General features: G+C 45.7%; 1 long non-coding RNA gene across 2 annotated transcripts; it reads left to right on the top strand.

The window, feature by feature from the left end:
- Nucleotides 1–234: 234 nt before the first annotated feature.
- Nucleotides 235–5,090, top strand: LOC120964283 (uncharacterized). Of its 2 annotated transcripts, XR_005756060.2 has the most exons (6): nucleotides 235–694; nucleotides 779–838; nucleotides 913–1,010; nucleotides 2,156–2,276; nucleotides 3,227–3,443; nucleotides 4,073–5,090. It is a non-coding gene; the product is annotated as an uncharacterized lncRNA (long non-coding RNA). The 2 variants fall into 2 exon arrangements; XR_005756057.2 differs by having other exon boundaries at nucleotides 2,156–3,443.
- Nucleotides 5,091–26,992: the final 21,902 nt, after the last annotated feature.

Genomic DNA, 26,992 nt, shown 5'->3' with positions numbered 1-26,992 from the left:
GCTGCACCGTACGTGTGTTGAATGCGGAGGTGTCGTCCGTTCGGCACTCGGTCATCGGTGATTTGGATCACGGCGAGTGCGACTCCGTCATCCACGTTAATTGGAACGCTTCCGCTCGCAATCTACAAGGGTATGTAGATGCACTCCTTTCCCCTCGTTGCTAGTAGACTCCATAGATGCATCTTGGTGAGCGTAGGAAAATTTTAAATTATGCTACGATTCCCAACAGTGAAACCCTAGCCGCCTCGCTCTCTTTCTCGCGCGTCGCCGCCTGCCTCCTCTCCTCCCCGCGACCCAGCACCACGTCTTCTCTCAGGTGCCCACTCGCCCCGCCCCCGATTGAACCCTAGCCGCCACTCCTCGCTGGCCATTCTCCCCGTCCATGGCCGCCACGTGCATCGCCGCCAGAGGGCGTCGCCGGGTGTGCGCGTGCCTCCGCGGATTCGCGCCGCGGTTGCCGGAGGCGTGGGCACCGCGGGTCAACCTCCTCGGGGACGATGGGCGCCACAAGCCTCGTCGAAGGTCGCCTCTTCATCCGCCACGACTCCGGCGCTCGTCCTGCTCACCGACGGTTGCCTGTCCATCCGCCACGGCAGCGGTGCTTGTTCTCCTCCTTGGCTATCCGCCTTCCCATCCGCCATGGCTGTGGCCTCCAAGCTTCGGGTTGTGATGGCTTAGCTGCACCATGACGCTGGTAAGATAGTTTCCCTTGTCTCATATTATTTCTTTCCATTGGGCTGACCGTCCTTGATTGATTTTGGATCTCATTTGTCTGCAGGTCTCTTGTTCTTATCGTCGTTGATGTGTCAGATCTGTTGTTGTGCTAGCTGAACTGTAGGTATGCATCTTTTTTGTCCCGTTCTTGGTCATTGGCTGCTGCTCATCCGTGATTTACCTTTGATTTTGCTGCAGGTTGGTTCATTGTTTCTGGTTTCACGTCTTCTTGGTCGATCCCTTGTCCGGCATGTGCCTGCATGTTGTCTCCCTGCCGCGGCATTACGGATCTGCAGGTTGACCCTTCTTCTCCTCCTCTCTGCTCCAATTATGCAGATTGGCCAATGAGAGCCTTTTGTTTTATATGTTCTGTTCCTGGTAGAGAGTCAGTGCACTTAATTTTGGTTGTTTCCTTGCCTTCCTTGCTTGTTTTTTACTGGAGTATAAATATGTGCCTTTTCCTCCTGGTAGGGCCTAGGATTGTTGCTTTTGTTCCTTTCCTTGCTTTATTTGTTTGCTTCTGTTTTTTGTCCATGGTCTTAGTAGCTATTGAGTCATTTTGTTTTCTTGTTTGCCTTTGTTGTTGCTGAGGCTACCAAACAAAGCAATGACACGCACCCGATGCAAGCCAATTACCATGCTTTGACTCTCAAATCTTCTGCACAAATATATTAGAACATGGTAGTACTGGAAATTCAAATAAGCAAAGCAAGCCTTTGCATCTTTCAAGTAGCTATTAATATGTGAGCTTACTATTTTGCACAGATTGTGAAACTTGCAGCACCAGTTGTCCCAAACGCTGCCACATAATCCGAAGATTGTTGAACCATTGAGGATATAGAGATGAACCTATATGTGCAATTCTGGACTGTAATAAATAAACATGATCAGGTTCAACAGAATTAATAAATAAACATGACCAGGTTCAGTATGCCTAATCAAATGGTTTCGGAGATCCTAGGTTTAGTGTCATTGCAAGCTCTAGCTCCATCTTTCAGCCTCAGTTTCATGTTGGAGTGTGTAACAAATTACTAGCCAACCTGGAACATGAGAAAATGTACATCTGTAGACAAGGACCAGTTAGATGGGTGCCTTATTTCCTGTTTGGTTCACGTATTGCCTCTTATTTTTATTTGAACTATCAGATCATCTGTGGTTTATGGATTCTTTATCAGTTCTATGAGCATGACAGGTTGTTGCTTCATTTTCTGTTTGGCTCATGCATTGCTTTTCCTTTTTGTTTGTACTGTCAAATCATCTGTAGTTAATGGATTGCTTATTAGTTCTAGGTGTCTGGCAGGCTGTACACTGCGTGGGCCCTATAATCATATTATTGACAAATAATATTTGAGCTTTGCAGTGTATTCGAAGATGAAATGAGCCCTTTTTCCCATGCTTGGCTGATGTGTTGTTAGTACTTATTTCCTGCTCTGTTTTTTAGGTTTTGTAGATGGTAGCCTTACAGGCTGTGCTCCAAATGGGTAAAAGGAAGTTTCTACTTGCTGTTCTAAGATTCAGACATCAGGCACATACATAATATATCATCTCTTATGACTCCAATGGTTTGTATCCTGGAAGCAATTCGGGTCCTCTGTTTTTCAAGCAGCTTGTGTCTTATGCATGATTAGTGGGTTATACACTACACTTTTTATTTTAAATGCGACCATATAGACATAGCAATCAAGCTATATTATAAATCCTATTAGTATCTTTTTCATTGTTGATGCGTTCTTCCAAAAATCTTGTGCCCAATATTCTGCTTGGATGTAGGATTCATTATAGCTATTTCAATAGTCCTCCCGGCCAGGCGAATACGCAGTGAATAGCGACCTTGCACCGAGGGTAAATCTTGCTGTCGGCCACATATTGTACCATAGCTAGAAATTGTCTTCTCACTTTGTAATCCAAAGAATTAGCTTTTTGTTCTTTTCCGCAACTTTTTCATATGTAGGGCCTACATGTTCTGGCAGCTAATTGAAAGAAACTATCTCCAGTTCTGCCAAACACTACCGTAGTCACGTGTCCTATTCTTTAGTAATTAGCAGCACAAGGAAACTGATAGGTGTTGCACGCACAATTCCCCTTTGGTGCCGTGCAGATTGAAAAATCAACAAGTACCCTGATTTTGGTGCCAGACATATGATGTGTGCTCTTCACAGAAGTTTTAGTTGGCATACATGCGTGCAAATGGATATATCTATTACAAATGCTCACAATAATATGTTTCATCCCACGCCTGTAAATTAACTATAAGGTTTATATTTTATCAGATGCATGGGCACTTGTCGTTGCAGCAAGAGTTGCCACCAAATCAGATTAGAAGTTTTTTAAACAGGTTCCTATATTACTCTATTTCTGCCACCAAAACATTTAGTGAAGGTTCTTGGCGTTTTTAATAATTATAGCTACTTCTCTATTTCTGCCAATAATGCATTACTCCGCAATTGTGGACTTTTTCTTGGTCCCAAGTTCTGAATATGCATTAATCCAACACCTATTTTTGACCCCGTAGATGAATTTATCCCTGGGTGTTTATGCACGGAAGGAGGAGGCATACCAATGATAGTTTGAATCAAACCAGTAAAGGATGCAACCGTCGGTTATGGTGTCGAGCGATTGAACTGTAGTGAACTGGTAGTGCGACTGTTAACCTCCTTGAAACCATTCACGTTCGTCGCTCTTCAACTCACGCAACAGACAAGCAACTCTTCTTTTATAACTATAGACAAGTATGACTCCATACCCTTAAATTCCCTGCACGATTCTCAGGGTCATTGAATACATCTTGTAACCCCACATAAATGGTTAGGAACGAGATAAATTTTATTTATCTTTGATTCCCTACCAAAATATTTCTACTGCATGTGTTAGGTAGGATCTATAAGAGTTGCTGCTATGTATATGTTGTTGAAACCCCCAATGTAGTTAATCTCCGGCTCATCATCTTTCTTAGTTCAAGCCCTTCAGAGAATGCTTTTAAATTTATGAACTGAATTTAGTTCAAGATTTAGTGAAAATGCACGGTGATCTTTACAACTTATCTATTTCTTTTTTTCTGTGGGACTTCTTCAAAGATAATAATTTGGCAATAAATAATGTTCAGTAATCATGTTTCCCTTTTAATCACTATACTTTAGTAATCTTGGTATCACAGGATCTTTGAAACCTGATACCACTCATGTAATTAGCCATTATTTTTGTCATAAAGTCCCATGTCTTATCGCTAATTGCAGCATTGTTTTTCACCAGCGTGTCATAGATTCAGTTCTGCATGATGCGCTTGGTATAGGAGAAAATCAGTTTGCCAATATTATTTTCTTGCTTATTGATATACACATGTTTACGTACAATGTACCAGTTGCATGGATGTACCAATTGTTGTCCAGTAACCTTTGAAAGTTGAACACAAAGAATCTGCGCCCTAGGATAATTGCAAGGAAGGGAATCACATATGTGAGTGCCCTTCAGAAAACCCAGTGGCACGTGGCATATCAGAAGGAACCAAAATTGTAATCCCCAAGTGCGCCGAGCACTTTCTATTCTGTAGGAAGATGAGCTTGAGAGTTGAGAGGTGGGTTATAGTAACTATGCTCATGAATCTCCATTTGCCATACTTGAAAGTTGGGATATGTAATCTCCGTTGGATTATATAAGCTTGTTAAGACAGACTAATATGCATAAATTTTTGCATGGAATGCTTCTAATATGCTACCTAATAATAAGGCAGTTCCCATTTTAACAAATTTCATGATGAATCATAAATCTTCATACGTGCACACATAGTGTAACCTCTTTCCTGTAAGCATCCAGGCTTTTGATTGATTGGTTTGAGGTGCAACCATGCCTATCAAATGAGGAACACGTTACCCTTCTCAGCCACCCAAAAATACTGTTACCTTTAGTACTCGATGTAGCATGCATTCCCTTTTTCATTATCACCCAGTGGTGGCCTTAGAAAGAAAAGCTTGCATTAAATTTTTGTGCTGTACTAATTATTATGACCTGGTCTAATTATTATAAATCCTTCGACCTATGTAATGTACTCCTGATACTATTATATCATGCTGCATTTCCTGTGATATATCAAATATCTATCCTTTGTCCTAAACAAGAGGCCTTACAGTTATACTAAGCAATACTGATTTGGTCAGTATATAATATTGCAATGCTTATAACCCTTTGGTCAGTGGCCCATCTGAATTGAGATGCACTACTGGAATCGGGGATTTTGCCGTCTGCCAGTTCTTTGCCGTCAGCTAGCAGACGGCAAAGAAGGTCTTTGCCATCAGCTACCCAAAAGCAGACGGCAAACAACTGGCAGACGGCAAAGAAGGTCTTTGCCATCTGTCACTTCTTTGCCGTCCGCTGGCTGACAGCAAAGAATCTTTGCCGTCAGCTGGCTGACGGCAAAGAAAGAGGTGGCCCCACTAACGAGCCGATTAGAAAAAACTTAACGGCCCCCCACTTTGCCGTCTGCTAGATAAACAAAAAGCGGACGACAAAGGCTTGGCGGACGGCAAAGGCTAACTAACCTAACCTAACTAACGGCCGATCGAGAGCCCCCCCGCCCGTTACTCCTCTCTGTTTCTCTCCCTCTCTCCTCCCCGACGCCACGCCATCAGATCCACCCACCGCCGCCCCCGCCGCCCGGCGCCGCTCCCGCTTGCCCCGTCGCCCCACCACCCCGCCGTCCCCACCCCACTCGCCGACGCCCTGTCGCCCCACCATCCCGCCGCCCGGCGCCGCCCCCGCCCCCGCTTGCCCCGTCGCCCCACCACCCCGCCGCCCCCACCCACCCGCCGACGCCCCGTCGCTCCACCATCCCGGCGCCCCGGCGCACCACCACGTCGCCGGCCCACCCGCCCCACTGCCCCGACCGTCCCATTGCCCCGGCGCGCCACCACTTCGCCGGCCCACCCGCCCCACTGCCCCGACCGTCCCATTGCTCCGGTGAGTTATTTTTTTTCTTTTTTTAATTTTTTTTGCTGTTTAATTGTTAGTGATAGATTTAGTGCTAGGTATGTGTTATATAGTGTTAGTGTTAGATTTAGTGCTACATATGTGTTAGTGTTAGATTTAGTGCATGGGTTTTAGATAAAAAAGATGAAAAAAGAAGAAGAAGAAAAGAAGAAAAGAAGTAGAAGAAAAAAGAATATGTAGAAGAAAAGAAGAAGAAGAAGAAAAGAAGTAGAAGAAGTAGAAGAAGAAGAAAAGAAGAAAAGAAAAGAAGTAGAAAAAAGATGAAAAAAGAAGAAGAAGAAAAGAAGTAGAAGAAGAAGAAAGGAAGAAAAGAAAAGAAGTAGAAAAAAGATGAAAAAAGAAGTAGAAGAAGTAGAAGAAGAAGAAAAGAAGAAACGAAAAGAAGTAAAAGAAGTAGAAAAAAGGTGAAAGAAGAAGAAGAAGAAAGGAAAGAAGAAGAAGGATAGAAGGAAACACCCCGACCCCCTGACCCCGACACCACACCCCGACACCCCAACCCCCTGACCCCGACACCCGACCCCGACACCACACCCCGACACCCCGACACCCCGACACCACACCCCGACACCCCGACCCCCTGACCCCCTGACCCCGACACCACACCCCGACACCCCGACCCCGACACGACACCCCGACCCCCTGACCCCCTGACCCTGACACCCCGACACCGACACGACACCCCGACACCCCGACCCCGACACGACACCCCAACACCCTGACCCCGACACCCCGACCCCGACACCAGACCCCGACACCCCGACCCCGACACGACACCCCGACCCCGAAACAGCACCCCAACCCCGACACGGCACCCCGACACCGACACGACACCCCGACCCCCGACACGACACCCCGACCCCCGACACCTCCCGAAAAGGTGCTCTTTGGCCTTCCAGAGGCCGACGGGGTCATATATTCGTGAATTATGAGTTAGGTCATATATTTTTTGATTTTGTTATGAAAACATAATATATAATTGTGTTGATCGGGTAGATTTAAATGTGCAGTTGTTTCATCGCGGCGAGGTTTGGTGTTTGACGACCTCGCCGTGCGTTTGACGAGCTCTGCCCCTTCGTTCGTGGGTGAGCACAAATGACATGTCCTCCTCCCCCATTAATTATTTTCTCTGTTCCGGTGTTCGTGCCGATGAAACTTGATAACTAGCTATATATGTGTCTTGAATCATCAGTATGCGTAACCAATATGTGTCTCCCGTTCGAAAGCGTTATAGTTATAAATATGCATGCATTTGCATATTTATAACCTTGATTCTTTCGAATTGTCCAACGCTATCCATGGACAGCCCGAGTATGTGTAGATTGGGTTCGTTTTCCCATATGCTTTGCTCCAGATCCGACGCATAAATTTCGTCAGTGCCTCCCCTGTTGTTCTCTGGGTACACATCCTCTCTGTTTATTGCAGAGACGTGTATCAGGAGAACAGCGGGGAGGTGCTGCCGAAAATTTTGCGCCGGATCCGGAGCATAGCATGGGAAAATGAACCCAATCTACACATATTCGGGTGGGACTAGGACCTATCATTACCTATTAGAGTGTATGTTGCATGGACGTAATAAAATTGACAAAGTAGATCAACTGATGAATATATACATGGTGAATTATATATATATTTGTTGTGTGTCCAGTAGCTCTGAAAGTCAAGATGAGTGATCGTGCGTGGATGTATACCGGTCACACTGGTCAGAACAAATGGAGCGCTGAATGGTTCACAAAAACCAAGGGGTGGTGTTGCAGGCTGCTATACAGAGGGAGAGAGATAGAACGGAGAAACTTCTGGCGGAGGCGGCGGAGAGGCAGCGGGAGTTGGAGGAGAGAACGACAAAGATGTTGGAGGAGGAGAGGGCACGGAATGACATGCAGGCAAGGGCCATGTACGAGCTCCTTGTGGTAAGTTTCTTCTGCAGATTAGCCAAAACATTCATGTAGTGTTTGTCTCATTACTAACTAGTATGACTGAGTTGTCAAAACCAAATGTGCAGTCTGTGTGCGAGAAGTATGGTCAGACCGCTCCGCCGATGCCAGTGATTGCTCCTGGGACCACGGTGAGTTTAATTTGAATGGACATTACTTGCTAGTCTTAACATTTGAGTGTCATCATGCTAACGATACATTGGAAATGATCTTTGGTGCAGCTTAACTCTAGACAAGCATCGCACGATCCTTCTCCAGCTACCGGCACGAGCCAGCCCGCTCCTACACCTCCATGATCACGGTAAGTTTCTCTAGTGTTTTGCTTAACAAATGCATAAAGACCTAGACTTAGCTTTATTTCCTCGAATATGCTTACCATAATGACCTAGAGTTAGCTTCTTTTCCTCCAAAATGACTTAATAAGCTTACTGACCTCCAAAACCATCCATTTTACCTAAGTTAGCTCTAAAACGATCTGTACTTAGCTTACTTATGTCAAAAATTGCATAATTAGCTTAGTTAGCTCATAAACCATCCATTTTACCTAAGTTAGCTCTAAAATGACCCATTTTACCTTAGTTAGCTTATAAATGATCCATTTTATCCAAGTTAGCTCTAAAATGACCCATTTTACCTAGATTAGCTCCTAAATGATCCATTTTACCTACGTTAGCTTTAAAACGACCCATTTTACCTAGGTTAGCTCCAAAATGACCCATCTTACCTAGGTTAGCTCTAAAATGATGCATTTTACCCAAGTTGGCTCTAAAATGACCCATTTTACCTAGATTAGCTCATAAATGATCCATTTCACCTAAGTTAGCTCACAAACGATTCATTTTACCTAGGTTAGCTCCAAAATGACCCATCACACCTAGGTTAGCTCTAAAATGATGCTTTTTACCTAAGTTAGCTCATAAATGATCCATTTCACCTTAGTTAGCTCATAAACGATCCATTTCACCTAAGTTAGCTCATAAATGATCCATTTCACCTTAGTTAGCTCATAAACGACCAATTTCAACTTAGTTAGCTCATATATGATCCATTTCACCTAAATTAGCTCATAAATGACATATACTTATTGTTCTAGTCTTCTTCTTCTAGTCACCTTTTTCTAACTTTCTTATTTGCCATTTTGCAGATTTCATTCACTTCACGGAAGCTAGCTTGCTATGATGGAGTGCTTGTTTTTTCTTTCATTCTCTTCAAGTATTCTTCAAGCTTGCTATGATGGAACTTGCTATCTTGATGAAACTTTGCATTGTAATATGTATGGATGGAACAATGTTTATGTGCAACTTGATGGAACTTCCTATGTATGAATGTCTTGTGTACTTGATGGAACTTGATGGAACTTGATGCAACTTGATTGAATGTCTTGTGAACTTGATGGAACCCTAAATATATATATATATATATATATATATATATGTCATATATATTTGCTGTCAAAATTGTTGCATTAAAAAAAAGAAAAAAAAGAGGCAAAGCAGGATCTTTGCCGCCGGCCACTGATGGCAAAGCCACCTTTGCCGACAGCCGCGGACGGCAAAGGCACCTTTGCCAACAGCCGCGGACGGCAAAGCAGCCACGCGGCGGCCACCTGTGCCTCCTGGCAGCTGACCAATTTGGCCAGTTTGCCTATAGCGGCGGACGGCAAAGGTTTTGCCTACAGTGGCTGACGGCAAAGAGTAAACAACTTTGCCTACAGCCGCGGACGGCAAAGGCCTGTCGTGTAGTGACGTCCAGCTGACGTCATTCGGCAGACGACAAAGGTCGGACAAATTTTGCCGTCAGCGGCGGACGGCAAAGGCTGCCATTAGCCACCTAACGGACTAACAGCGTAATTATTGCCGTCTGCTTTCTTTGCCGTCAGCTACTGACGGCAAAGGACCCTTTGCCGTCAGCCGCAAAAAGCAGACGGCAAAGTAGCTCTTTGCCGATCCTTACTTTGCCGGAGCTATTTGCCGTCCGCGGCAGACGACAAAGACCTTTGCCGTCCGCCGTTCCTGCCTTTACCGTCTGCCGTGGCAGACGGCAAAGTAGCTGATTCCTGTAGTGATGCATCATAGTTATCTTAATATTATTTGTTCTGTTTCTTACCCACTGATCCATCCCACACAGCAAGTATTCTTCCTGAGAACTATGCTCACATAGTTGAATATATTATTTTGTACTTAATTGTTGAAAGATGGATTTGTAGTACTAATGCCGAGATGGGCATTACATTTTTCTTTCAAGGGAACAGACCAAACCAAACTGCGACTTTATTTGTAAATATTTGAAATTTATATTATGTCTCTTATGTGATCTCAGATGACTTCTTTTTTGTGTGGGGACCTCAAGCTACCTTTAGTGACTTACAAGCTATCAACCAACAAGAGTTTTCCCAGCTTTTGGAGCCTGCTAAGCTATCAACAAACAAAGAGGTTGCCCCTTCTCTTGCTAATGAAATATGTATTTACCAGAATTTTTGTTATTATTAGAAGAGGGTTATATTTTTATGGGAGGCTGCATTTGTAATGGTTCGGTATTTCTAAAGGGGTACATTTCTTTGTAGGTACTACGCTGAGACTGAAGAGGATGCTAGCCATCGGCCCACCTCTCTTGCCGTCGCCGCTGAGCCGCCATGTCTCCTTCAGAGGCTTATTGTATTGCTACATGTTTATGCTTCTTATCCACTCACCCATTGTAGTGTAGGTTTGTGTTATTGGATTTCTTTCCCTCCATTTCTTATTTTTGGCGAGCGGGTGAGCTAATTGGGCTATTTTCCTCTAGGTCTGTTGCGGCAATTGAATGCTTCAAATGATTTTAATGAAGTTCATTGTAGCTGAGTCACGAATCTCCAGCTTGCTTCCATGTCTTTTCTCACTGGAGACACCTCCTGCCGGCGACGGTGATGACCGCTACCCTGCTCCTCTCCCCGCAAATGCATGTCTACCTCTCCTATGAAGTTAAGGCCATCTTTGCCTCTTCCTTCAGTTTTTTACCTCTCCTGTGGTGCTTAGTGTATATATCATTCCCTCCCGTCCATTGATTGAACAATTCTGCTACATGTGATTGCATTAGCAAACTCCATTTTTGTGTATGTACAAAAACAAAGGAAACTCCATTTTTGTGTATGTGGAAAAACAAAGGAAACTCCATTTTTGTGTAATTACAAACAAATGAAACTCCATTTTTGTGTAATTACAAACAAGAGACTTTTAGACGGCGAAGACTGCTGCCCTGATCCTAAGAGCCTACTGACATTTCACCAAATCTTGTTATAATTTTTTTATCAGCAGCAGATACTTATAAATTTGTCTTTACAATTCCAACTACATGACCATACCGATCCTTCTATTTTGATGTAGCAGAACAAACGTTCGTAATTTATACACCTAGGATCAACTTCTCTATATTGATACGAAGGCCTGGAGCGTGTTTCTTTTGTTTTCAACTCGAGGGGACTAGGTAGGACCATATAGAAACAGTAAAAGGCACGTTTCTTCGTTCCATGCCTTATAAAAAACGAGCAAGGCTGACATAATATTTCTGGTTCCCTTCTACTATGTGCAAACAGAACTTGGCGGCGCAATAGGAGACGTCTTCTATCACGAAACTCCAGGCAACAAGAACTTCACCAAGAAAAGGCACTTTCTTTTCAGTTTTTCTCGCCTACGATCTTTGGATTTCAACACGTTTCTTCTTTAGAGAAGATTTTACGGCCACTATGGATAACCACGAGATCTACGACCGAGCGTCGCTTGGATCTACATTGTCAGTTAACAAAATAATCCATCCAGATGTCCAGGTTAGTCAAACTTCGCCGCTCTATTTCCTGGTAGCTTTACGCTCTGCACATATCATGTTCATCCAAAATAATAATAAAACAATCAGATAGAATAGTTCTAAATTGTATTTGTTAGGAGACCCTAAACTGTATTTGCATGTGCGTGTATCTATATTCTTATTCTGGGTCTACTACTCTAATTCCAAAGCATGTCATGCGGCAGATTGATCCAAACATTGTATATTTGTCTTAATAAAAACTGATACAGATTGGTCCAGCCACTGTAAGGGTGCCAGCCAGAATGATGCTTAGTCTCTTGTTAGTGCAGCTTAACATACCCGACGCCATTTACCGTCGAAGGCAATACTCACAGGACATAGACAATGTCACCATGCTCTTCTACACCTCTGTGCAGATTAATGAAATCAATCCACTGCAGATGACAATTACCGGTGTTCGCTCTGCCATTGAGGAAGTGGCTGAAGATTCTGCAGTTGTGCCAGCCATCAGGTACATGGAAAACGCTACAAACACGTTGTAATGGATCTAAACTATGCAAGGCTTGAATGGATGCATCTCAACTACTATTGTTATTAATCAGGATAAATGCTTCTGCTTTATCATCGGCCAGTAAACATGCTAAGTTTGCCTAGCTGGCACACATGCTTAGGCACAACAATCTGCCCCAGCACTGCACGACAAGGCGCGCCGCATGTCATTTATATAGCATCTCCTTGTTTGTATATTATTCACATATATCATCTCATTTCTTGGTTGATTGCTTATATGTATTCAACTTCTGGCTCTTTCGCTCCCAAGCTGGCCCCCCTCTCGTCGGTGCTCAGCGGGAGAAGCATGAGGCGCTGCACCTTTGACCCCGTAGTGATCGGCTCCAATTCATCAGGGAGGCCACCGGCAAGCATCAAGCTGCCCTTGGTGCTTCCTCGTCATCAAGGAGGAGGAGGTCGGGTAGCGCTGTCCTCAAGGTACGTCCTCGCTGCTTTGACCCGCCTCTTTCGTGCACCTGTCCTTCCCTATTTCTCTTACTGTCGTGGTGCTCGTGCCGCTGCCGATCCTAACCTAGGTCGCCGTCACTCCTCGGCGCTTCGCAGGACAGGCACAACCGCGACACCGCAGAACGGACGAGGATGTGGTGCTGCTCCTTGTGGTGTATGCATCGGCGTGGCTTGCGGTAGTGATGCATATCTTCGTGGGCAATGCTATTTGAAGACCATTCAAGTGATTGAAAAGAGAAAATGTCCAGAATGTAAGGAGTTTGAAGATGACGATCAAAAGATTGACATATTAAGCGACTGCCAAGAAGCCAATAATGCTTGCCCCCTGCCATTAGTAATACCCTTGCTCTTCTTTATGAAATCTTTCCTAACTATCGTTGCGGATTGTGAGATCCCTATTTACATACATCACTCAGCGGCTGGCCGGTACAGAGTTGCGTGGCAGGCATATGTGTTCTCATCCATCTTATCAATTGTAGGCTTAGAATGATTTGCTTCGTCCAAGTGTTGTTCGTCAACAATTCCTTTGTTTGTCCATGTCAATTCTGATTTTAGAGGATACATATGTTTTGGTAGGAAGTGTATCGTTCTTATGTTTTTTCCTGGTATGTACTAACTGATGCAGTAACTGATATTTCAGATTATGAAATCCCTATTTAATGGATCGCTCGGTAGTTGTCCTGTATGAATGCATATGCTAAATCTGGATTCCTACTAACTGAACATTACCTGCTTGACCAAAACATTGGGACCGGCACCCTCGCGCCAAGGCGCGATTCCGATCTAGTTGTAAATTATGAGCGCATAGGTACGAAGCACTGCATGGTAGACAGATGAGATACTCAGACATTTAAATAGTACTACTAAATTATGATGGTTTAGCTAATGCTACTACAGAGAATAATAGATAGACTCCTGGACGTTAAGTACAATAACAAAGCCCTCCCAGCCTCCCCCTGTTCGGACTGAGTAGAACTCACGTGACGGAGATGCTCAAGCGTCCTTGGGTAGCTCAGGCGGCGGATCGGTGCCAAACACCGTACGGTATGCCCGCTTGTACCCCTCAAGTCTGATATCTGCCGCCTGTTCCTCGTAGTTGTCGGCGACCTCCACATAGCCCTTCTCCTTGATCTCCTTCCAGATATACTGTTGGAAGTCGGCCATCCTGTAGTTCAGCTCTTTGAAGAAGTCATCGTCCTCGTCCTCTGAGTCTGAGTCGAGGGGGCGGGCTTCTCCCAGGACAGGATGCTTTCGATCCTCTCCAAAGACATCATGTTCTTCACCGGAGGATGAGGACCCACCGTGCAGCTGAGGTCACCACAAGTGCCCACTTTTCCATCAAGACGCGCCGCCGGCATGATCACCGGCTCCTTGTCCATGGAGGACCCCTTGTTTGAATACCTCTTCTCTGGAAGATGATTGGAGGTAATGGAAGCCTCCGCCATCACCACCTTACGAGCCTTGGAAGAAGACTCCTTCTTGTTCCTCCGACCAGAACCAGGACGCACCGGCATGGTCCCTGAGACAGCCAGATCCTCTTTCCCATCAAGACATGCGGGCACCTCCATGGAGGACCCCTTCATGTTCTCCACCGGAGGAAGAGGACGCTCCGGCGTGGTCACTGCCGCCACCTCCTCCGCAAGAACCCGTGAAACGATCTTCCTCGCCGACACCTGCCATCGTTCGATCTAAGCAGTTCTTCCGACAACCCGTGACTTGACACTTGAGTCGATTCAGATTTTGGGGGAGGTGACGGCAGCGCGTCTGTCTTCTTATAGTCCCGTACTCCTTTTTTTTTTTGAAATTTAGTCCCGTACTCTTGGTAGCTGGTACTCCCGTACCAAAACGGATTTCTGGAAAAGATTTTTGAAGGTCACTATGAAAATTGTTCACGACATCGACACAAGTTTTCCTACGGCACAAGGTTTCTAATCCAAATACAATTGTTACATAACTAGAACTCTAGTAGAAATAAAAGGACAAAACTATATATAATTTCATAAAAAGGACAAAACTATATATGAACAAGTAGCTATATATAATTTGAATTGGGCTGTAAATTCGACCCATGATCATAATGAGCAGCAAGTTTCTAGATTCTATTTGGATATCAAATTGCGTGTACTCGAAGTTTCCCTTGAGTCACGGTGCATCGTTCTATTGCCGTCGCCCCCGCCTCTCCTTCCATCTTAACAGCCGCCGCTGCCGGAGAAAGCCGGCGGCAAAGCCCCGCGTGGCGGATGGCGGCCAGTCGGTCCTCGTCTCCCTGTCTCGTGCATCTTGTGGCGGAGGCCTCCGGCTGGTGCGCGGCGGCCGGCCTTGGACGGCGGCGAAGGAATCCTATGGAAATGGCCACGCTGCCACGACTGTGAGGGCAGATGGCACTTGCCCCGCAGTGGTGCCGGCGCCTTTGCGGCTCAGTTCCTCTGGCTGATGGGCCTACGAAGCATGCTTGGCAGCAGCTTGCAACGGGATGATGGTGGCTTGTTAGAGCAACTCTAGCAGACCCTGCATTCGGCCCCGACCTGCAAAATAACCGTCAAAATGTGGGTAGCGGCGGAAAAACCTGCCCGATCAGACTCCGCATCCCGCCCCGGCCCGCAAAACATTTTGAGGGGCGCGGCAAAATCTCGGCCCCAACCCGCGAATACGCGGGTTTCCCCCTCGCCGCTGCGGTGCCCTGCATCAGAGAGAAGCAGTTGGCGGGAGGGACATTTCAGCCCGCGCTCATTTCCCCACCCCCTTCCGCCGCCGACCGCCCTTGCTTTCGCCCGTCCACCGCCGGCGATTCCGGCCAAATCTGCGGGCGGAATCGCGCCGCGGGGCCGTCCCCCACCCTCCCGTGCCGATACGCTGCACCGACCCCCCGGATCCGGCGAGAAGAGCCGCCCCTCGCCGCCGGGGATCGACCACCGTCGAGCCCGCCCCTCGTCACCGCCCGGGATCACCCGCCGCATCCGCCACAGGTTAGTGTTTGTTTTGTGATATTTGCGAGCGGTATAGTTGATTGACGTGCCGGTATGCATGTAGATGGAATTGAGCCCGTGCGAGAAGTTCTTGCTCTCCGATTCGTCCGATTCGGACGACTCGGATGTTGAGACCATGCTTGCGAACTTTCGGCAGCAGACATTAGTGATGGCACTTGCCGTGAAGGAGCACGAAGACGAGAACCGGAAGAGGAGGCGAGGATCGACCGTTGGGCGTCTTTGCATTCCTCATAATCGCCATCTTGGTAACGAGATGTTGATGCAAGACTACTTCGCGGAGAATCCTACATATCCACCGCACCTCTTCCGGAGAAGGTACCGAATGCGCCGATCCCTCTTTTTGAAAATTGTGCAAGCTTGTGAGGCAAATTGCCGGTATTTTACTCAAAGAAGAAATGATGCGGGCTTAAAGGGATTTAGTGCATATCAAAAAATCTCCGCAGCTATGCGGGTGATTGCATATGGCGTTCCGGCTGACTATGCCGATGAGTACCTTCACATTGGTGAAGATACTACAATTGAGTCAGTGCGTAGATTTGCAAAAGTGATCATCTGTGTGTTTGGTCCTGAGTATCTTCGGGCACCCAACGAGGATGACACAAAGAAATTGATGGCATCTAATGAGAGGAGAGGTTGGCCTGGCATGCTAGGTAGCATTGATTGTATGCATTGGACTTGGAAAAATTGCCCAAAGGCATGGCAAGGAATGTATTGTGGCAAGTCTCGTGATGCAACAATTGTGCTAGAAGCCGTAGCTTCCGAGGATTTATGGATTTGGCATTGCTTCTTTGGTATGCCGGGAACTCTCAATGATATCAATGTGTTGCAACGGTCTCATTTGTTTGCTAGGCTTGCTAGTGGTGATGCTCCTGCTTGCAACTACACTATCAATGGGCATGAATACACAAAAGGGTACTATCTTGCAGATGGTATATACCCTCCTTGGTGCACATTTGTGAAGAGCATCAAAGATCCCAAAACTAAAAAACCGTGTGAATTTGCAAGGGTGCAAGAGGCAGCCCGGAAAGACATTGAAAGAGCATTCGGTGTTTTGCAATCTAGGTTTGCCATTGTCCATGGTCCTGCTCGTTTTTTTGGATAAGAGAACCTTGAAAAATATCATGACATGCTGTGTTATCCTTCACAATATGATTCTTGAAGATGAGAGAGCACTACTAGGGAAAACCTTATACACAGAATCTTAGCAGCAGCGCGGCACAAAAAGAGGCGCTACTGCTAATTAGCAGTAGCGAGGTTAAGAAAACCACACTACTGATGTAAATTTAGCAGTAGCGCGTGTTGTCTAAACCGTGCTGCTACAAAAATCCACCGACAGTACCCATCAACCTAAGTTTACCAGCAGCGCGGTGTCACGATGCGCGCTACTGCTAATTCAGTAGTAGTAGCGCGCTGCTGCTAATTTTGAAATTGTCCACACAGTTGGCCTATTTAGCAGTAGCGCGTGTGACGAAAGGGCGCTGCTGCTACGCTCTTAGCAGTAGCGCGTTTTTCCTCCCGCGCTACTGCTAAGACGCAGCACCCCACCACCTTTACACCCGTCCTCCCCTCCCCCATCTCCTCTCCTCCCTTTCCCCTACCTCCCACATCCTCCCTCTCTCACTCTTCTTCTTCCTCAATACTTCTCCCCCCATTACTCTCCCTCTTCTACCTACCTTTCTCTCTCTTCATTACTCCTAGCTAACTACACCACCTCCATTAATGCATCTCCTTTCTATTTTTCCTTCCCCCTCCACTAGTTGAAGTTGTCTCCTCCCAAATTAGCTAGCTAGGTAGATGTAGCATTTAGTTAAGTGACCTATTGCCCCTAACTAGATCTATCTTTGTCAAGAAGAGCTTTGTGCACTTTTGATCTCCCTACATATCATCATCTGCACCGTGTGCTCGATCTTGAGATAGAGGTGATTAAAATTTCATGCTTTTGCAAAATGGAAATATGTGTATGTGTGTGATATGATAATTGGGCAATATGATGAAAATTGTGTGTGTGGCATGAGTTGACGCCAAATTGTGCTTTTTAGTTGCCTATGTTTTGCCGAAATGTCAATTTATTTCCGTTTCGGCGAATTCCGGGCAAACTCTAGATCTATATGTCCTATTTTTAGGGAAGGTCATGCCGAATTTTTGTATGACTTTGATGCACGCACGCATTTTTATAATCAATTTGTTTATTATTACCGTGCAGATGTTCATGATGGTTAGTGGAACGATGGTGGACAGGTGGTTGCGGTCGGCGGTGCAGGACATGAAAGAAAATAACCGGACAGAGGTTTTATGTCTGTGTCGAAAATGCAAAGGAATAGTTTGGCTCGACCCCTATGAAGATGGTCGTGTCGAAGCGCACCTGCTCATGACTGGTTTCATGGATGGCTATACTTGGTGGATAATTGAAGATGAGGATGATGATGTTGAGGACGCCGACAGGGCAGACAATGACGACACAGGGTAAGACGAAGAGATGATCGATAATGGCGGCGGGGAAGAGGCCGGACATGGCGGCGGAGAAGGGGCCGGACATGGCGGAGGAGAAGGGGCCGGACATGGCGGCGGAGAGAACGACATGGACTCCACGCAGCAGAGTTCGTCGGTACTAAGTTCAATCGTGCGGGATCCTCATGTTCAAGCACTACTTCGCAAGGAGACGAGTACTAAGAGAGCTGCTTCTAGAGAGGAGGCTAAGCTGGAGCAACTGGTGGTAGACTTGAACACTCCATTGTATGATGGTTGCAATCCTGAGGTGACCCGCTTGAGTTTCACGCTCCAACTCCTGAAGACGAAGGCTAAAAACAAATGGACCGACACTAGCCTCGATGAGCATCTCAAGTACCTAAAGGATGTTCTTCCCGTGGGGAATCTAAGTCCTACTAGTGTTGATGAGGCCAAGAAGATCGTGTGCCCTCTTGATCTGCCGCACGTTAGATACCATGCATGCATCAACGATTGCATAATTTATCGGAAGGAGCATGCCGAAAAAACAAGCTGTCCGGTGTGCAATGCTTCTCGATACAAGAAGGCTGGGAAGAAATGTCCCCAGAAAGTTGTATGGTACTTACCGATCACTCCCCGTCTCCAGCGGTATTTCGTAGATCCCAAGGAAGCAAAGCTAATGCGCTGGCACGCGAAGAGGAAGAAGCCCAACGATGGAGATGATCCGAAGCTGAGACACGTCAAGGATGGAAGCCAGCGGAGAGCGTTGAACAGCTTCTATCGGTATTTCGAATGTGATGCAAGGAACATCGTGCTCGGCGCGTGTACCGATGGCATGAATCCGTTTGGCAACCAGAACACCAACCATAGCACATGGCCCGTGTTTGTATGGATGTACAACCTCCCCCCTGGTTGTGCATGAAGTCGAAGTACATTCACATGAGCATGCTTATTCAAGGGCCGAAACAACCAGGAAATAATATTAATTTGTATCTGGGGCTACTTCAAGAGGAGTTAGACACGTTATGGAAACACTACAAAAAAATACACTTCCGTGATGATACGTGTTTGTCACAGTAGGTCGTGTTTTTTGTCATGCATGTACATCCATGACGATTTTATGACAGAATCAAGATAGTCATACCTCTGCTGTCGTAGAAGTGTTCCATGACATTACCAAAATTATCATCACGGAAGTGTCCACTTCCATGACGATAAATCGCGCGTCACAGAAGTGCTTTCGTCAAGGGTGACCGACACGTGGCATCCACCGTAACGGAACGCCGTTAAGCTATCGGGTCGGGTTTTGGATCCAATAACCCGTTAACAACCCCGACCAATGGGGATTTTCCACGTGTAAAATCATCATTGGCTGGAGGAAACATGTGTCGGCTCATCGTTGGGACAGATGTCATCCACTCATTGGACAGAAGGCGCCTATGATACGTCGACATGTGGCACGGCCCAACAGAGGCCCATTCCTGTGAAAAGGCCAGCCCGTTTGACTTGGTCAAAAGGTGGCGGGCCGGCCCATGGAAAGCCTGTTAACGGCCTGTTCGCATATAGCCCATTTACAGCCCGCTAACCCAAGGCCCGTTACGCCCTATCCGATTAGGCCCAGTAGCGTCATCTGGGCCATCCAATATGATTCCAGCCCGTTTTCACTTCTGGCCCATGTATGGTCCATGACGTCTTTCGGCCCATATGAGGCCCTTTGTAACTCTTGGCCTATTAACGGCCCGTGGTGAAACTGTCCCGTAATGAATAGTGTATCACTTTACACCCATTAACGGCCCGTGGTGAAACTGGCCCGTAATGAACAGTGTATCACCTTAAACCCATTAACGGCCTGTTATTCCGTTGGGCCGTTTCCAACCCATGTTATCTTTCGGCCTTCTCAAAGCCCATTTATTCTTGGGCTCATTTCCAGCATTCGTTTACTTACGCCCCGTTACTGTCATTTTCTGCTTGTGGGCCAAATTCAGCCCGTGGTTACAGTCGGCCCATTTGTGGTCCGTTAATATGTTGGGCCGTTTTCATAGCGTCATCAAATAGGGCCTGTTAACGATGGCCCGTTATGGTCGGCCCATGAACGGACGATTCCAAATCTAGCTCGTTTACAACCATAATGCGGTCTGTTTGGCCCATGTTTGGCCAATCGATCATACGGCCCGTATAAGGCCCATTGATGATACGGCCCGCAGAAGGCCCATTGTTTCTACGGCCCATAGAAGGCCCATTGTTTCTACGACCCGTAGAAGGCCCATTGTTTCTACGGCTTGTAGAAGGCCCACTGTTTCTACGGCCAGTAGTAGGCCCAGTGTCACTACAGTAAATATTAGCCCATGGTTATTGTGGCCTAGTTTTAAAAAATAGGTTATTGCAGCCACTAGCAAACCGCGGAAAAAGAACTGCAATGACTACAAGCAAACAAATAAACAAGACAACAAGGAAATAAATAAGCAAGCAACTAACGCTAGGCTATCACGGCTATTACACATATTACATCCACTGGGCATCAAAGTTCTTCACCAGTGCAAATATAGGGAACAAAGCAGCATATCATATACACTGGTTGTCAAAGTTGGCGACCAGCGCAAATAAACGCCGCAGCAAAACAAATCCAGAACTGAAACCACTTCAAAAGATCTCAAGAAACAATATCCTTGCTACCCATAATGCTGGCAAGATGCTTAGCAAGCATATTAACTCTCTCTTGTTTGGCGCTTAAATCCTCCAGCGCTTGCTGTTGCACCAGGAAATATGCATCTGAATTCTGCAGGGACTTCCTCAGTCCTTCAGGTTCCTGTCGCAGCACATCTGATCGATGTCTTTCAACTTGAAGTTGAGACTCAAGAAGATGAACTGATTCAGGCAGCGAGTTCGAAGAGCTTGTGCCAGCAGTAGTGGCCAGTAACTCGAACACTACATCAAGACATCACTTTTGGGTTCTCTCACTGTCGTCAAGATAATTTTTATCAGCTTTCTTGGAGACCAACAGGGATGTCTCACTATCTTGAACCTTATCTGCATTACTTCCTTTACCATTGCATAACGCGGTACTGTTCTCCAATATTTTGTCCGCATTCTAAAAGAGAAACAAGCAGACACATCACAGGTTTACCATGTTGTATATGAAACTCATTTTGGTAAATGAGTTCAGTAGTAAAGTGGACAGGATAACAGCATGAAACAAACATATATCTATGTACCATGGTCACTTTATGGTCTATATCATTCTAGTTTTTGTTGCCAAATCAAGATAGAGACACAGTTCAAATAATATTTGTTCAAGACAAAGCAGAATAGACAGAATATAAGTGTGGGTAACTATAGAGCAATAACAACACTTTTAATGTGCATGACATGAGAACATAACTGTTTATTCAATTGAAACTGAAATCAACATAGAGCAGGTTACAACAGTAAACCAGTTAAAGAAACAGGTTTGAAGCATACCTGTTGCGCCATTGGAGTTTCAATTCAATCCTTCAAATTTGAAAATAGTTGGTATGAGTAAATACAGTAATGCAAGAGCAAAGGAGTATGAACCATAGCTACAGAACCTGACCTAAGAACAAATCTTCTTCTCCTTTAAGCATTGAGTTGGGATTCGGAGTGGTGGTCCTCGTGCTTTGGGCACTGTAGTTCCCTTACTAACTGCTCGTGTTTGGGTGCTCTGTGGTGGAGACGGTGCTGTGTCAACTGAAACTGGGTTACTATCTGCCGGGGTTGGGGTTAGAAGGTGTGTAGCTGGTTCTCTGTCCAACTGGGTAGGGGTACAATCTGCGAGAGTCTGGGTTATGTGTGGTGGATCTGGTCCTTGGGCAAGTACAACCGTGGTTCTATCTGCATGAACTGGTAGCACTATCTTTTCTGAAGACCGTGTTGTTACTCCCTTAGATACTGCCATCACGCTCTCCAATTCAAATGGCTGATAAACAAGAAAAGTAATTGAAAGTATAGACATTGTATGATAGACAGGTGCAATGGATAGTGGGGAATAAAAGAGGGCATGAAATAATTCATATTTATGTTGTCTAACCAAACAGGATAGCATGACACAATTTCACATATATGATGGCTAACTAAACAGGATAACATGACACAATTTCACATTATGATGGCTAACTAAAAAAGATGGAAAGACATAGTTCAAAATATGAGACTATGTAAACAGGATGACATGACATAACTATATAATGTGTTTATTAAATAGGTTGGCATGACATAGTTCACATACATTCACGGATAGAATGCCATAATTCACATACATTCACGGATAGAATGCCATAATTCAAAATATGATGACTATAAACACTAAACAGGATGAGATGATATAACTATATGATGTCTTTATTAAATGGGTTGCCATGCCATAATTCAGATAGATGATGTGTATGTACTATGTAAACATGATGGCATGATATAATTCAAATATATGATTTATATAGTAAGCAAGTAAGCAAATGGCAATCCATATATGATGTAAAAACTAAGCAATGCAAGACAACATGCATGACATGGGTAATATAACCCCGCCAAGTTTGAGCATAGACCTCAGGGGGGAAATAGGAATGGTCATCAGTCTCTCAATCCTCCTCTGAGGAGCTCTCTATAACCAGCAAGATGTCTGCTTCAGCAGGTAGCATTGTCTGCTCTGAATACCTTGTTTTCACTCCAGATACTTCCATCACCGCTTCAAATGGCTGATGCACAGGAAGAGTAGTTGAATATACAAACGTTGTCGACAAATGGAACACGTAATACAAAAAAATGATAGCATGATATAATTCACATACATGATGATTGACTAAACAGCATGGCATTGCATAATTCACATATATAATGCCTTTGCAACAAGATAGCATTGTATAATTCACATATATAATGTCTTGCAACCAGATGGCAATGCATAATTCACATATGTGGTAATTAGACACTGAACAGGTGGCATTCACACAAAGCATGTCTAAACTAATCAAATGACATAGCAATGCGAGACACCATACGCACGATATGAGCAACATAACCCTGCCAAGTTAGAGCATACACCTCGGGGGGGGGGATAGGACTGGTCATCTGTCTCTGAATCCTCCTCTGAGGAGCTATCCGTAACCAGCAAGATATGCGCTTCGTCAGATAGCATAGTCTGCTCTGAAGACCTTGTTTTCACTCCAGAATTTGCCATCACCGTGTCAAATGGCTGATGCACACGAAGAGCAGTTGAATGTACTAACATTGTTGACAAATGTAATATGTAACGAAAAAAAAGGATGGCATTGCAAAATTCACATATATGATGCCTGGCTAAACAAGATGGCGTTGCATAATTCACATAAACGATGAATAAACTAAACAGATGGCATTCGCACAAAGGATGTCTAAACTAAGCAGATGACATATTTGATGTATAAAGTAAGCAATGCAAGACACCATATGCATGATATAACCAACATCAGCATGCCAAGTTAGAGCGTAGACCTCAGGGGGTAAATAGGAGTTGTCTTCTCCTTCTGAATCCCCCTCAGACCAGATATCTTCCTCTCGATTACAATCCGAAATGTTTGGAGGGGGGCTGCCTTTGCGCCTACCATGGAGCGACGTCTGCATGAAATTTTATTGCCATGCAAGGCTCGTCTCTTTTGCTCTACATGTTCAGTTCCATTGTTTACAATAACTGTCATGCATAGGAATAAAACATAGTGAGATTATGTAAGGAGTGCATGTAGAAATCCAGAGTGATGGTAGCAACCTATGGATAGACCAAAAACCAATAATAGCAGGCAGATAATGGCTTCAGTTAAAAAATACAGATAATGGCTTCTTTACTGTTTGTTTCCCACCCAACATGAAACTCATAGTAGACACCGGAGATTAACCAGATAGTAGATAGATACTATTGATAGCGGCCCCGATATGTACCCCACAACCATTTAAAAACTCAAGTTTGACCATTAGTTTGGAGCTGACTCAGAGTCTAATCGGTGAATAGGACGATAAAGTAGCACGTAATATTAAGCGATGCATAACGTTAGCAGACACGAAAGAGTGCGACCTCTCTTGCGGACCCGTGTAGTTCTCGAGGTCATCTGCTCGGTTGATGATGGTAATGCAGTTTTCATGGCTGCCGGCGGCGGGGAAGAAGATCTGAGGTGGCGAAAGACAGTGTGGATGCCGGATCCCTGCTGTGTTGGACCCTTCTGTCGTTGGAGCAGCTGAGCTGGGGTGGACGACGGCGCAGCAGGAGCGGGACAAACCACGCAATGTTTTCTTTGACAACTATCTGTAAGAGAAGTAATTCTGTAAGGGCTCGTTTGAATTGGAGGATTCCAACAATGCAGGGATAGGAAATAGACAGGAATAGGATAGGAATGCACGTGCAAAACAGAGAATTTAAAAACACAGGATTTCTACCAATCTGGGTGTTTGATTCACAACAATTGGAAGATCACAGGAAGCAAAGAAGCATGGTGAGATTAAGTCAAACCACAAGAAAATGTACGGTTATAATGCTATTATGCTACTATCTCTTAGTCTTGTGCTGCATGAATAGGAATTTGGAAAGGAGGACAAGTGAAAATTAAAATTCCTACGTTTTTTCTTCAAGGAGATACTAAAGGAACAAATCTGTGTGCTCAGTGGACAATATATATAACATGTAGAGTAAAAAAGAGATGCAACAAGTGTACAACCTCTTGGCGAAGCCATTTCGATCTCAGCGTGATTGGGTTGGCCGGTGAGGATGCTCCGGCTGACTTTGCTGTCGGAGGAGGGGAAGAAGATCTTAGGCGTCTGGAGATCGAGCACGAGGTACTGCTCCGCTGTGATGGAGGGTTTCGTCGTTGGAGCAGCTCCGGTGAGTTGTACGACGCCGAGGCTGAAGCAGGACAAGAGAGACAACGAACAACGTTAACCTGAGTGGAATTGTAATAGCATCTCCAATACATGACGTAAAATACATAACCACGAAGTGCTAGATGTAAAATACATCAGCCACTTATCTTTGAACTTAACTGTCGAAACTGAATTTACCTTTCGAAACTGAACTTAACTATCGAAACTGAACTTAACTGTCGAAACTGAATTTTGCTGTCGAAACTGAATTTTGCTGTCGAAACTGAACGCACAAGCAAGGTGAGGCTACACGTCGGTCGACTGACTTTTTCATCTCTGGTCAGTCGATTTTGCCGCCGTTGGATACGAAATCAAGGGCCTGCAGTTCATCTTCAACCTCCACCCTTCTGAGCCGCCAGCCACCACTGGCCAAACAGCAGCCCCCCGTCGCCAGCGGCCGGCGGTGCGCCGCCCCGCCCGCCCCGAAAACACTCCCCACCGCCGGTCCGCCGCCGCCTCGGCCATCCCTCTAGGCCCCTCGTGCCGAGCTTTTTCTCCGGCGATCCCCACGCCACCGCCCCGCCAACGCCCCGCCACCACCGGCGACCACCGCCCCCAGCCTGAACCCTAAGATAGATAGTGGGGTACCTCTCCGGTGAGCCCCCCTCCCCGCTGCGGCTAGTTCTTCCTTCACCCCGGCGAGCCCCCACAACCCCCTGAAAATCGGCTGACCCAAAAGTCGATTTAGTCGACTGAAGTGTAGCTAAATCGGAGCAGCATCGCAAGCAAGAGCAAGAGCGAGAGCAGCAGCGCGAGCAAGAGCAATAGCAAGAGCAGACCGGCAGGGGACCGAGAGCAAGAGCAGAGCAGCAACGCGAGCGAGAGCTAAAGCAGCATCAGCTCCTACTGATGTGGACGTCGCCGCCGAGGGAGCGACGCCATGGAGGAAGTGGCCGGCGACGCAGCTGTGGATGGAGCCACGCTGTGTCGGCTCGGGACCGAGCGCCGGCAGCACCGTGAGATCGAATCAAGAAGAAAATGTGGCGATTAGTGTACAACCTCTTTGGTGGCGCCGATTAGGCCGCAGCTTCATCCGAGGAAACGGTGATGATGATGCTCTTCCGGTGGTGCAGGTGAAGACGGAGGTGTGGGAATGGAGGTGGCGTGAAAGACGAGGGGAACGTCGGGGCAGCTCCTTGGAGGTGGAGGACGGGGTGGCTGAACCGGCGGGACGACGAGATCGACGACGGATCCTCATCTGGTACGGTGGATGAGGGACGTCGAGGTGTTGCTGTGGACGACGTCGTCGGGGAAGAGGCTCCGGCTAGGTGGCGGACGAAGCAGGGTGTGGGGTTTCGTCGTGGGTTTTTGCGGCCTCGGTGTACGAATGGGTGGGCAGATGGGATGGCAGTGGGGAACCATGGCTTAGGGACGCGCTTGTCCGAAATGTGGGGTAAGTTACGAAAGTACCCCCACCGATTGAGGCGGTTCTTTCCGTTCAGGGGTACCACGGGCATTTTGCGTGTCGGGATTTCACAGGAGGTGGGAGTTTTCACGCGCGTTGTAATTTCGGAATAGCAAGGCGCGGGTTGAGATTGAGGGAGTTGTCGGAGCACAACGAGACAAAGATATATCTTAAATATTTCGGGCTAACAAGGCGCGGGTTGAAATTTCCGGACAAGCCTAACGTGTACTGTACCAAATCAATGCGCACTACAAATGTCATTCAAAACTTTGAATTCATGTTATGTTCAATTAAAATATTTTGCTACGTGTATAATGCATGCAACCTACTACTCAAATGAACATTTTAGTGCATTCCAAACGTATATACCACCGCTTCAATATGAACTAAATTTGCATTCGTTTCTCTATTTGAATAAGATCTACAGTAATGATTGTTGTGAAGTCAAAGCATTTGAATTCATTTCTCTGTTTTAATAAGATCTACAATCATCATTATTGTCAAGTTAAACCATCGTTTGTGTATTGTCTTCACAGCACACCACATGATTAGTCTCGAGTTACATATGAACTATGTGTACTATATGAACTCGGACTCGATTTTTTGAATCCACTTTATTTTGATTTCAAATCACATTACATTTCTAGCTCTAGCTAGATCTTCATAATCTAAGCCATCTCTCATATGTATAATGTGTTTATCACATTATGTATGGTGCCCCGCCTCCTACGCCTACAAGTATTTAGATGTGAGTTGCAAACACCACACATTACCACAAATTCAAATAATATGTGAGAATGTTCGATATATAGTGTTGTTTAGATTGTTCGATATTTAGT

The sequence above is a fragment of the Aegilops tauschii genome, chromosome 5, assembly GCF_002575655.3.
Source record: "Aegilops tauschii subsp. strangulata cultivar AL8/78 chromosome 5, Aet v6.0, whole genome shotgun sequence".
Lineage (NCBI taxonomy): Eukaryota > Viridiplantae > Streptophyta > Magnoliopsida > Poales > Poaceae > Aegilops > Aegilops tauschii.
Note: the sequence above shows the minus strand (reverse complement) of the source record. Positions and strands in the feature narration are given on the sequence as shown.